At 41.1% G+C, this 13,862-nt stretch overlaps 1 protein-coding gene across 1 annotated transcript in view; it reads left to right on the top strand.

The window, feature by feature from the left end:
* The window catches only part of FBXO42 (F-box protein 42), a 101,835-nt gene that overhangs the window by 41,252 nt on the left and 46,721 nt on the right, over nt 1-13,862 (top strand). The window lies entirely within an intron of this gene.

A 13,862-nucleotide genomic window follows, 5' to 3' on the forward strand; every position in this document is an offset into this window, starting at 1 on the left:
ATGACCCGAGCCAAAGGCAGAGGCTTTAACCCACTGAGCCACCCAAGCACCCCTCATTTATAATTTTAAAATAAAATCAGATGGGAGCACTTGGCTGGCTCAGTTGGAAGAGCATGAGGTCAAGCCCCATGTTAGATAAAGAGATTACTTAAAAATAAATAAACTGCTAAAAAAATTAAGTTAAAATCACTTGTTGCATACACTACAGGTGGGAGTGTAAATTGGAATAATGACTTTGGAAGATAGTTGGACATTACCTGGTAGAAATGTACATGCCTCTACCTCTATCCTGCACTTTCACTCCTAAACATTGTACTCCTAAACATGTCTTCTAGAGCTCTGTTTTCAACCTATGGCTTGTAGCCCAGTAGTAAGAATGAAGGCAGTTTAATGGCATTTGGCCAGCAGTTTTCTTAGCTGTTAAATACAACAGAAAATATTAGTGTACTTCATTGTAAGGGTATTATTTTGAGAAACTTATTCCCAATTATATATCTGTATGTGTAGGTGAACTGACTTGTGAGATAAAATGTATTTTCTTACATGTTTGCTGTCAAGAAAGTTTGAAAGCAACTCCTAGGGGCACCTGGGTGGCTCATTCAGTTAAATGTCTCTACCCTTCAGCTCAGGTCGTGATCCTAGGGTCCTGGGATCCATCCCTGCATCTGGCTCCCTGCTCAGTGAGGAGCCTGCTTTGCTTCTCCCTCTCCCTGTGTCTGCTGCTCCTCCTGCCTGGGCTCTCACTGTCTGTCTAATAATAAATGAAATCTTTAAACAAACAAACAAACAAACAAACAAAAAAGCACTTCCTAACCTACAGAAACTAAAAAATGCTCATTATTTCAAAAGAGCAAGCATTGGAGACATTGGTTTTTTTCAACAGTAGAATGGATAAATTGTGATGTCTTCATACAGTAGTTTTACATTGCAGTGAAAATGAATTGCAGCTACATCCAGCAACTAAACAATATATTGCTTAGGAATATATTTTTTCTTTCATATCTTTATGTGGTAAAGGTATAAGGAAATAGTAAGGGAGTGATAAAATAGCACAGTGAAGGGGATCCTGAGTGGTTTGGTTGGTTAAGCAGCTGCCTTCAGCTCAGGTCATGATTCCAGGGTCCTGGGACGGAGTCCCACATCAGGCTTCCTGCTCATCAGGAGGCCTGCTTCTCCCTCTCCCACTCCCCCTGCTTGTGTTCCCTCTCTCGCTGTGTCTTTCTCTGTTAAATAAATAAATAATAAAATCTTAAAAATATTTATGTATATAGACATTAGGAATTTAGTGGGGAAAACACATTAGTTAAAAAAAAAATTGTAAATTGGGGCGCCTGGGTGGCTCAGTGGATTAAGCCTCTGCCTTCAGCTCAGGTCATGATCTCAGGGTCCTGGGATCCAGCCCCGCATCGGGCGCTCTGCTCAGCAGGGAGCCTACTTTTCTCTCTTTCTCTCTGCCTGCCTCGCTGCCTACTTGTGATCTCTGTCTTTCTCTCTGTCAAATAGCTAAAAAAAACCTAATAAAAAATAAAAAGTAAATAAAATTTAAAAAATTGTAAATTAAAAAGCATTATAAAAAGAGCAGCTAAGATATCTTTTTAAGATTTATTTATTTATTTCTTTGAGAGAGAGAGTGCGCGCGTGCGAGAGAGAGAGAGAGAGAGAGAGAGAGAGCACACACCGAGGGGGCGAAGAGGGGCAGAGGAAAAGGGAAAGGGAGAGAGTCTTAGACTGTGTACTGATGGCAGAGCCTGACAGAGAGCTTGATCTCACAACCCTGAGATCAGGACCAGAGTTGAATCCAAGGGTCAGACAGTCAGCTGTGTCACCCGTGTTCCCCAAGAGCAGCTAAGATATTTCTGAAAGAAATCAAGTTGTATTCATCTTTCTTGTACTCTTGCCAGTAGCCATCATTCCCTCTGTTTTGTAGCATTAGGAAATGGTTTCCCAGCATACGGGAAACAGCTAATTTTGTTAAAATTCACCAAATAAATAAATAAATATAAAATTCACCAACAAACTGGAGAACCTAGAAGAAATGGGTAAATTCCTAGAAACGTAACCTACCAAAACCGCAGGAAGAAATAGAAAATTTGAATACACCAATTACCAGCAATGAAGTCAAATCAGTAATAAAAACTCCCAACAAACAAAAGTCCAGGATCAGGCAACTTCACAGGTGAATTCTACCGAGCATTTCAGAAGAGTTCTTACCTATTCTTCTCAAACTATTCCAAAAAATAGAAGAGGAAGGAGAACTTCCGAATTCATTCTATGAGGCCAGCATTACCCTGATTCCAAAACCAGTTAATACACAACAAAAAAAGAGAACTACAGGCCAATATCTCTGATGAACAGGATGCCAGAATTCTCAACAAAATACTAGCAAACCAAATCTAACAATGCATTAAAAAAAAATCATTCACCATGATCAAGTGAGATTTATTCCTGGTGTGCAACAGTGGTTTGATGCTCATAAATCAATTAGCGTGATACATCATATCAATAAGAGAAAGGAAAAAAACATAGGATCATGGGGTGCCTGGGTGGCTCAGTCAGTTAAGTACCCAACTCTTGATCTCAGCTCAGGTCTTGATCTCAGTGTCACGAGTTCAAGTCCTGCATTGAGGAATTTTTAAGTGGAGCCTACTTAAAAACAAAAACAGGTGCCTAGGTGAGCGTCAGGCTCTTGGTTTCTGCTTGGGTCATGGGATCAAGCCCTGCTATGGACTCCACGCTCAGCTCAGAGTCTGCTTGTCCCTCTCCCTCCCTCTCTGCCCCTCCGCCAGCTTGCACGTGCTCGTGTGCACGTTCACTCTCTCTCTTTAGAGCAAATGAATCTTTAGGGGGAAAAAAACTCCAAAAAACAAATAAACAAACAAACCCATATAATCATTTCAATAGATGCAGAAAAAGCATTTGACAAAGTATAACATCCATTCCTTATAAAAAAAACTCTTGACAAAGTAGGTTCAGTGGGAAGATACCTCAACATAATAAAGGCCTTATATGAAAAACCCACAGCTCACATCATACTCAAGGGGAAAAACTGAGAGCTTTTTCCGTAGGGTTAGGAACAAGACAAAGATGTCCACTTTCACCACTTTTATTCAACATAGTAGTGGAAGTCCTAGCCACAGCAATCAGACAACAAAAAGAAATAAAAAGCTCCCAAATTGGTAAGGAAGAAGTAAAACTTTCCCTATTCGCAGATGACATGATACTATAATTACAAGGCCGTAGCAGTCAGAACAGTATGGTACTGGTACAGAAATAGACACATAGATCAATGGAACAGAATAAAAAACTCAGAAATGAACCCACAATTATAATGGTTAATAAATATGGGATTTAACCTTTGACAGAGGAGGAAAGAATATTGCAATGGGAAAAAGACAGTCTTTTCAACAAAATGATGTTGGGAAAACTGGACATCTACATGCGAAAGAATGAAACTGGAACTTTCTTACACTACACACAAGAGTAAACTCAAAATGGACCAAGGATCTGAATGCAAGGGGCACCTGAGTGGCTCAGTCAGTAAGTGTCTGCCTTCGGCTCAGGTCATGATCCCAGAGTGCTGGGATCAATCCCTACATCAGGCTCCCTGCTCAGCGGGAAACCTGCTTCTCCCTCTCTCTCTGCCCCTGCTTGTGTTCCCCCTCTCTGTCAAATAAATAAATAAAATCTTTAAGGAAAAAAAAAGGATCTAAATTCGAGACCTGAGATCCTAAAAATCATAGAACAGGCAGCAGTTTCTCTGACATCAGGCATAGGAGCAACATCCTTCTGAATATGGCTTCCGAGGCAAGGGGAACAAAAGCAAAATAAACTATAGGTACTGCTTCAAAATAAAAAGCTTCTGTACCGCAAAGGAAACAATCATCAAAACTAAAAGGCAGCCTACTGAGTGGAAGAAGATATTTGCAAATATTGCAAAATAATATCCAAAATATATAAAGAAATGATACACCTCTTTAAATGATACATTTAAAAAATAGGGGGAAAAATAGGCAGGAAAAAAAGGGAGGGGCAGAAGATAATGAATAGACATGTCTCCAAAGAAGACATACAACTAACAGACACATGAATGGTGCTCGACATCACTCATCATCAGGGAAATGTAAATCAAAAGAAAAATGAGCTATCATGTCACACTTGTGAGGATGGCTAAAATTAAAAACACAAGAAACAACAAGTGTTGGTGAGGATGTGAAGGGGAAAGGAATCTTCTTGCACTGTTGGTGGGAATGCAGACAGGTGCGGCCACTCTGGGGAACAGTTTGGAGGTTCCTCAAAAAGTTAAAAATAGGACTACCCTATAAGATTAGTAATTGCACTACTGGGTATTTACCCCCCAAAATACAAGAACACTAATTCAAAGGGATGCGTGCACCGCTATGTTTACTGCAGCGTTATTTTCAACAGCCAGGTTATGGAAGCAGCCTAAGTGTCTATCAGTAGATGAATGAATAGAGAAGATGTGGTGTGTGCATATACATGTATACATACACATATATATGTATATGCACAGACACTACAAGGGAATATTATTTAGCCATTAAAAGGGTGAAATCTTACTTTTGCAGCAACATGGGTGTAGCTAAAGAGTATAATGCTAAGTGAAGTAAATCAGAGAAAGCCAAATACCATGATTTCACTCATACGGAATTTAAAAAATAAAACAAATGAGCAAAGGAAAATAGACAAACCAAGAAATAGTCTTAACTATAGAGAACAAGGTGATGGTTGCCAGGGGAGAGGTAGGTTGGGGGATTGGGGAAATAGGCGATGGGGGTTAAAGAGTACAGTTATCATCATGAGTACTGAGTAATGCATAGTTGAATCATTATATTGTATACCTGAAACTAAAATAACATTCTATGTTAACTATACTGAATTAAAATAAAAAACTTAATAAAAAATAAAATTCAGATTAACACTTGTTTTAATTACGGGATTTTAAAAATTTTTTTAAAGATATTATTCATTTATTTGACAGAGATCACAAATAGGCAGAGGGGCAGGCAGAGAGAGAGGGGGAAGCAGGCATCCCCAGGGCCTGATATGGGCCTTGATCCCAGGACCCCGAAGGCATGACCTGAGCCAAAGGCAGAGGCTTAACCCACTAAGCCACCCAGGCACCCCACATAAAGCAAAGTTTTATTTATTTGTTTGTTTTTTGTTTGAGAGAAAGCATGAGAAGAGGGCAGGTCAGACGGAGAAGCAGACTCCCCACCAAGCAGGGAGCCCGATGCGGGGCTTGATCCCAGGACTCCAGGATGGCAGTCGCCCAACCATCTGAGCCACCCAGGTGCCCTAAAGCAAAGTTTTAAATTGAAATACCATGCCACAGTAATGGTTCCCAAAAGTACTCATTCACCCTCATTGTCTTGAGGGTGTGTGCATATGTGTGTGTAAGATTTCCTTTCTTGTTGGGGAAAGCTTTTATTGAAAGATTATGATCTTCTACCTTGTTCAGGTTTTTAATTCTCTTTTGTGAAGCTGTGATATTTAGATGGTAGGATTTGTGTGTGTGTTGTCTTTTTTTTTTCTTTTCCTTGTCCTTACTTGGGAAAATAAAAATTTGTTGACCCTATGTCACTCTAAAAAAATTGCTGATTTGCGAAATTCATAAGTCTGGGAACCATTGTGATACGATCTTTCCACAAAAGGCTAAGAGAATCCTGGCCTGCAGTGGTTTTTGCATACTCCTCTCTTATTGTCAGAAGGAAAGTGCATAATGGCAGAAAAATCTGAACATCTTAAAAGTAGCAGTGATGGGGTGCCTGGGTGGCTCAGTGGTTTAAAGCCTCTGCCTTCAGCTCGGGTCGTGATCCCAGGGTCCTGGGATCAAGTCCTGCATCGGGCTCTCTGCTGGGCAGGGAGCCTGCTTCCTCCTCTCTCTCTGCCTGCCTCTCTGCCTACTTGTGATCTCTATCTGTCAAATGGATAAGTAGAATCTTTAAAAAAAAAAAAAAAAAAAGGTAGTAGTGATTTGGGCGCCTGGGTGGCTCAGTTGGTTGAGCATCTTCGATCAGTTCGGGTCATGATCCCAGGGTCCTGGGATTGAGCCCTTCAGCGGGCTTCCTGCTCAGCAGGGAGCCTGCTTCTCCCTCAGCCTGCTCTGCATGCTGCTCCCTCTGCTTGTGCTCCCTCTTTCTCTGACAAATAAATAAAATCTTAAAAAAAAAAAATTCCCATTTCATGCCTGCTTCTAGCCTCCATCTCCTAGTTTTACTAGTCTTTAGCCATCTGAACTGTTTTTGTTTTTTTAAATTTTACTTTTTGATATGAAGTTTGTTTTTTTTCCCCATCAGAATATGTAGGAATTAATATGTAGGTTTTGTCATTGACTTTATTTATTTATTTATTTTAAAGGCTCTTCAAAATTTTATTTATTTATTTATTTATAAAGATTTTTTTATTATTTATTTATTTGACAGACAGAGATCACAAGTAGGCAGAGAGAGAGAGAGAGAGAGAGAGAGAGAGAGAGAAGCAGACTCCCCGCTGAGCAGAGAGCCCCATGCGGGGCTTGATCCCAGGACCCTGGGATCATGACCCGAGCCAAAAGCAGAGGCTTTAACCCACTGAGCCACCCAGGCGCCCCTTATTTTATTTATTTGACAGAGAGGGGGAGAGAGATCAGAAGTAGGCAGAGAGGCAGGCAGAGGGTGAGTGGGAAGCAGGCTCCCTGCTGAGCTGAGAGCCTGATGCGGGGCTCAATCCCAGGACCCTGAGATCATGACCTGAGCCAAAGGCACAGGCTTAACCCACTGAGCCACCCAGGTGCCCCTTATCATTGACTTTAAAATGAATTCATAAAGTTGTATTTGCTTATTTGCTGAGCTCTTGTATGGATGCAGAGAACAAATTTCTTTTATGTCCTAAGGGAAGAGGAGAAGGCAGACAGACAGCTGCAGTGGAGTAATTCCTGGTACTGCCGGCAGGTAGTTAGTATTGTGGGAGCAGAGAGGAAGAAGTAGGTAAGTTCTGAGCATTTCTGTAGTCTGATGGAGTCAATTTTGAGTTAATACAGTTTACTACTGTTATAGTGTGGTTGTTTGCCCCCTTTGCATTTTTCTTTCTTAAATACTATTTTCTAAAGATTTTATTTATTCATGAGAGACAGAGAGGTAAAGGGAGAGGTGGGCTCTCTGTGGAGCGGGGAGCCCGATGTGGGACTTGATCCTAGGACTCCAGAATCATGACCTGACCCCGAAGGTAGATGCTTAACCAACTGATCCACCCAGGCACCCTTAAATAATTATTTTTGAGAAGGAAAAAATTTCCAAACCCAGAATAATATACCTTTTAATGTGCCTTTTTTCTCCTCTAACTCCTCTCTGATTCATACTGTACTTCAAATAAAAGCATTTTGTTTAAAATTACTATGTGTTAAATTATTGCAATCCTAATTATTCTATATTTTGTACATTATCATTGTCTTCTCTTAAAATCTAAAAATTAAAAAAATCTAAAAATTCAAGCTCTCACAAAATACAAATTTGGGTATTAAAGTTCTGTTGTATTCTTTCTACCAAATGAAACATTTCGTTGAACCTAGAATGTGTAGTTCCTCCATATGGAATTTTCAGATCCTAGAGTATTTCCATTCGTGATATGAAACCGGTACATTTTTCTTGACCATATACTTGGTAATAACAAAGGTCTTTGCTGCTATGTATGAATATGGAGAATGCCCCGAGACCTGGTCCATTTCTGCTACTCTATAAAAGTCTAGTATCAGCCATTGTAAAGAATGAAAGCATACTAAGTGGGTAGTTTGGGAAAATATTTTTCGATTTCATTAAAGCAGATCTTAGATAACACATTGATGAGTTAACCACTTTAAAAAAAAAAGCTTACTGCAGCTGATATCTCTTACTAGGTTTGGAATGCTTTGTAGGAACAGCGCTCTGAATTTGCTTGTCAAAATAGCTCACAGTTTGCTAATAGCAACAGTAGTTATGCCATATGACTCTATTTCTAGACTTAGTCAAAACATTGACTGTCAGGAACCAAGGAGTCTCCAGATTATGAGCTTCTGTTGATAAAGATAAAATATTAAGTAGTATGTGCAAATGGTGAAAAAATAGTTTTTGCTCTTTGTCCTAAAGATGATTCCGTAAGTAGCAAGAATATCATTTTAAGAGATACGTCTTTATCCCTCCGCCTTCTCCCATTTCATTCTCTGCAGTCCTACCTATTCTTCAACCTTGAAATGCTTGCCTTTGTGTAATTTCCTGCTCAGACCAGTTGGAAGCCATCTCCTCCTTCCCTGAACTGCTAAAGCTTGTTTGTAGCACAGGTCTGTCCTGTGTTGGTATTCATTATTTATGTGTCTTTGGCTCTTACCAGGTTAATGTCCTTGAGAGGAAATAGTGGCATATCCTCTTTTTAAAAATAATTAATTAATTAATTAATTAATTTGAGGGAGAGAGAGAGAACATGCATGCAAGTAGGGACAGGGGCAGGGGGAGAGAATCTTCAAGCAGACTCCCTGCTGAGCATGGAGCCCCGTGCAGGGCTCCATCCTTGACCCATGAGACCATAACCTGAGCTGAAAGCAAAATCAGGCGCTTAACCGACTGAGCCACCCAGGCACCCTGGAATGTCCTCTTCTTTTTAACTCCCATGGGATGTAAGCACAGTATTTTCATGTATAGTAAATGTTCCGTTGATATTTATTGAATGCATGAAGGTGGAAATTTATATTTTACCATTTTCTATAACTTTTTCATTTGACTTAGTAGAATGATAATGTGGTATATTAACAAGGCTTGTTATCGTCTTAGATTGAATCATATTGTGGCCTTCACTTAACGGTATTCAAGAGTAGTATCCGATACCTTTTAGCTAACATGAGTGCTGCTGAGGTGGGTGACTTCATGAGTTCACATTAACTGTGTGCAAGGTTGCTGCTTTGCTCCTGAAGCCTCAGAAGCCCTCATATTGCAGATGACTGTGGGTGCTTTTCCATTCAGTCCAGCCACATGTTCTTCAGTGAAGTCTCAGTGCTTTATCTTACTGTCAGTGAGAGGTTCCCCTGATGCATTTTCTTTTTTAGCTTTTTGAAATTGTGAAGAATAAACTTGATTGCATTTTAAACCTTCGGCTTCCTTTTAGTAAGTGAAGTGTATTTTGATTTTCATAAAGACATGTTTATTCCAAGAGGACTGTCAGATGTCTAGTTCTGCGGAAATCAAAGGCACAGTTAATCAAATACTGTTCTAGGATTTGATAAAAACTTGTACATGAGTAACAAAATAGTTTCATTCCCATCCTGAATTTCTGTGAATTGATTTTAACTCTTCACAAGTTAATCAGTTTCCTTCAGGGAGTTCACAGTCGTTGATTGATAGCTGCTACATTTACAGAATCTTCATAAAGTAGGGAGTTTTCGTTACTTAGGGGTAAACAGGTTTTTCCCGCGTTGTTCTGTGTGGACCTATCCCGGATCACACAGTGTTACAAGGAGAAACAGTAGCCAGATCTCCCTGTCTCGAAATCTTAACTTTAATTTATACTTCAGACAAGCAGGTATATGTAATTTTTTTAAAGATTTTATTTATTTATTTGACAGAGAGAGACACAAGAGATAAGGAACACAGGCAGGGGGAGTGGGAGAGGGAGAAGTAGGCTTTCCGGTGAGCAGGGAGCCCAATGTGGGACTTGATCCCAGGACCCTGGAATCCTGACCTGAGCCGAAGGCAGATGCTTAATGACGAGCCACCCACGCACCCTTTTTTTTTTTTTTTTTTAAATAATCTCTATGCCCAGTGTGGGGCTTGAGCTCTCTGAGGTCAAGAGTCACATGCTCTAGCGACTGAGCCGGGCAGGTGCCCCAAGGTGTTTGGATTTTTAAAAGTGATTTGTATTTAGTTGGATGTAGTCTCATAGTATACTATATATAGCATAGTATAATAGTGTAGTATAGTATAGTAGTGATACTACTGGGCCAAATAAATGGTTTCTTTAGTACCACCCATCTCGACCCAGCAAAAGGTCACTGGGTATGGCTCCGGAGTCTGGCGCAGACTCAGACCAGTGTACACCTTAAAAGGTCAAAATAAGGAACCAGAGAGTATGTTCATTCTGAGCAGTAAAGTATCTTGGCAGCATCTAGTGACCTATAAGGGTAGGGTCTGCTATTCTCACATGTACTGATGTTGTAATTTCTGGTGTAAAATAATGCAAAGTCAGCACAGGGGTGGTGCAAGTAGAAATTTCAGTAAACCTTGGGCTCATTTGCATATCTAGTTCTAGCAAGACAAGATGGCTAGACATGGTCTCTGTCCTCAAAAGAGCTCAGATTCCGGTAAATTGGCTTCAGTTTGTGGTTTCTTCCAAAAACCTGGGGAAACTAAGAAGGTCTAACAAAAATGTGAAGGATGAGGAAGATTTCGATTAAAGACTTCATGATAGAGTGCCTGGCTGGCTCAGTCGGTGGAGCGTGTGACTCTTGATCTCAGGGTTGTGGGTTCGAGCCCCATGTTGGGTGTAGAGATTACTTTAAAAATAAAAAAAAATAAAAAAAAAAAAGACTTCAGGGGCGCCTGGGTGGCTCAGTGGGTTAAAGCCTCTGCATTCAGCTTAGGTCGTGATCTCGGGGTCCTGGGATCGAGCCCGGCATTGGGCTCTCTGCTCAGCAGGGAGACTGCTTCCTCCCTCTCTCTCTGCCTGCCTCTCTGCCTACTTGTGATCTCTCTCTGTCAAATAAATAAATAAAATCTTTAAAAAAAAAAAAAAGACTTCAGGAAAACTGGGGTGCCTGGCTGGCTTAGTCTGTACAGGGTATGACTCCTGATCTCATGATGGTAAGTTTGAGCCCCACATTGGGTGTAGAAGTTACTTAAGAAATAAGATCTTTATTCTTTTTTTTAAGATTTTATTTATTTATTTATGTATCAGAGAGGGAGAGAGAGAGAGTGAGCGCGCGCTGCGCGCGTACACAAGAAAGAGCACGTGCATGCACAAGCAGGGGGACCGGCAGGCAGAGCTGGCAGAGGGAGAAGTGGGCTTTCCACTGAACAAGGAGCTTGATGTGGAATTTGATCCCAGGACCCCGGGATCATGACCCACGATAAAGCCAGCCACTCATCTGACTGAGCCACCCAGGCGTCCCAAGAAATAAGATTTAAAAAAAGCTTCACAAAAACCACATTCAGTGAGTTAACAACAGTTACGTGTGAATTGTTTTGTAGGGCTTCTTTTGGCATGAAAGGAACAAAAACTGTTTCAGAAGGCCTCCATATCCTGTGGGAATATGAGTGATGATTTCATTACCTAATCATGGAAGTGAAAATGAAGGACTGTGCAAATTGGTACTGGGCATGTAATTACAGAGGAATTGCATCTGAGCCCATTCCTGTGTCCTCTCATTGGCATCTGTGCTCAGGGCCAAGTTTGGAAACATGCCCTCAGGAGCATGGGGTTTGGTCTTTTGTGGACAGGGAAATGGTTGAATGGAGAATTACTTAAAACTGGTTGTTACAAAAGTGTGAGTCCCTTCATGTTTGCTTGCTAATTGTACTTTGAGAAGATTTGGAAAGGGAGTAAGAATTTGCTTTTATTGGGCCAAACATTTATTTTTCTTTTTCTTAAAGATTTTATTTATTTGTCAGAGAGAGAGAGAGAGAGAGTGCACAAGCAGGCATAGTGGCAGGCAGAGGCAAAGAGAGAGAAGCAGGCTCCCTGCTGAGCAAGGAGCCTGATGTAGGACTCGATCCCAGCACCCTGGGATCATGACCTGAGCCGAAGGCAGTGGCTTAACCTACTGAACCACCCAGGTGTCCCCAAACATTTATTTTTCTTGAGAAAAAAATAGTATTCTGTAAATAAGCTCTTACAGCCTAAACTGATTGTTCTGAAGCAGACCCTAGCCTCACAATCTGCCAAACTGTTGAGTAAAGGAACAATTGTATTTGAGATGCTATGTGTAATTCAAATGTGAGATGCAGCCAAATTCGAGGAATCTGTTTCTTTGGATTCTTTTCCCTAGTAAATTTCAGAGCTGAGTGGGGGTTAAAAATAGGAGAAAGTCAATACGTTAGGGAAGATAGCCAGTGGGAAGTGAGAAATGATAACTTGCAAGGGAAAGAATAAGAGGGAATATGGGAAGTAATTTTTTTTCCCAGTAGTAAATGTACCTTTTTTCTTTTTTGCCAGAAAAAAATTTTAATTTTTGTTTTATATTTTATATGACTACTCTTTTTTTTTTTTTAAGATTTTATTTGTTTATTTGACAGAGATCACAAGTAGGCAGAGAGGCAGGCAGAGAGAGAGGTGGGGAAGCAGGCTCGCCGCTGAGCAGGGAGTCCGATGCGGGGCTCGTTCCCAGGACCCTGGGATCACGACCTGAGCCGAAGGCAGAGGCTTTAACCCACTGAGCCACCCAGGCACCCCATATGACTACTCTTTAGGGTAGGAGTTAGGGCGGGAAATGGAAAGGCCTTCCTCTAGTGAGTTAAGCGTGTGGAAAAACAGCTCACCCAAGGTGGGGGTAACTATCTAGGATCATTTAATACAATTACAGTAAACCTACAGTAAACAGTGCTCTACTTTTGGGGAATGGAGGGGATTGCCGCCACCTTCCCTCTGCCATTGTCCCTCTTCCCCCAGCCAGGAGAACTTAGGCTACTCCACTACTTCCATTAGCTACCAGTTGTTCACCATCTCATTAAGACTCTAGCAGCCTCTTTGCTAGGACACAGTGTAGTATCGTGAGCCAATTTGATAGATGAGTTTCTTGGAAGCGACTTCATGAGCTGATTCATGTTTTCATTTTCCTTAATGTGATCATTCTTCCAGTGTTTATTTATCTTTTAAAGATTTTATTTATTCATTTGACAGAGAGATCACAAGTAGGCAGAGAGGCAGGCAGAGGTGGGGCAGTTGGGTGGGGGGGAGCAGGCTCCCCGCTGAGCAGAGAGCCCGATGCAGGACTCAATCCCAGGACCCTGAGATCATGACGTGAGTCAAAAGCAGAGACTTAACCCACTGAGCCACCCAGGCGCCCCTGGTTTTTAAGATGTCATTCATAATTCTTATATAAATTACAGGAGTGGTAGAAGTGAGAGGGGAAAGTTTCCGTTCTTTGCTCTCCCCATCCCCCTCATCTTTTGGAACATTTCAGATATCTATATCTATATCTATATCTTTATATTTATATTTATATATATTTTAAGTAATCTCTACACCCAGTGTGGGGCTCGAACTTAACAACCCCAAGATCAAGAGTTGCATGCCCTACTGGCAGCCAGCCAGGCAACCCTGGAACATTGCAGATCTTTCTCAAAGCCCCAAGTATATTTCAAGAGTCCTCTTCTCTTCCCATTATTTTTTATTCTTTGCATCAGTGTTAGAGGGAATGCTGGAAATTTTAATGTCCTAGTGAGTGATCTGGGTAGGTGTGTATGGTCAAGGGGAATAGATTTATTAGAAAATAAGAAAATGAACTCAGATGTCCTTTCAGGAAAGAACTTGCTGCCCATCTATAAGGAGTATAACTAAAGAAATCCTTTAGTCCCTTCATGGTGGGCCTCAGCTTTGGAGGAGCCCCCAGCCAGTGGCTGAGCAGAGCCTGGGTGGCTCAGTGGTTTAGGCCTCTGCCTTCAGCTTGGGTCATGATATCAGGGTCCTGGGATTGAGCCCCACATCAGGCTCTCTGCTCAGCAGAGAGCCTGCTTCCCCCTCCTCTCTGCCTGTAGTTCCTTGCTGTATTCCATTGTGTTAATTTCACTGTGTGAATGTACCACAATTTATCTGTTACATTATTGATGGGCATATATGCTCTTTTTTTTTTTTTAACTCCCTGGATTTATTTTGATGCAAGGCAATATAAGTATTCCCTTGTATAT

This window comes from Martes martes, assembly GCF_963455335.1.
Source record: "Martes martes genome assembly, chromosome: 4".
NCBI classification, from domain to species: Eukaryota; Metazoa; Chordata; class Mammalia; order Carnivora; family Mustelidae; genus Martes; species Martes martes.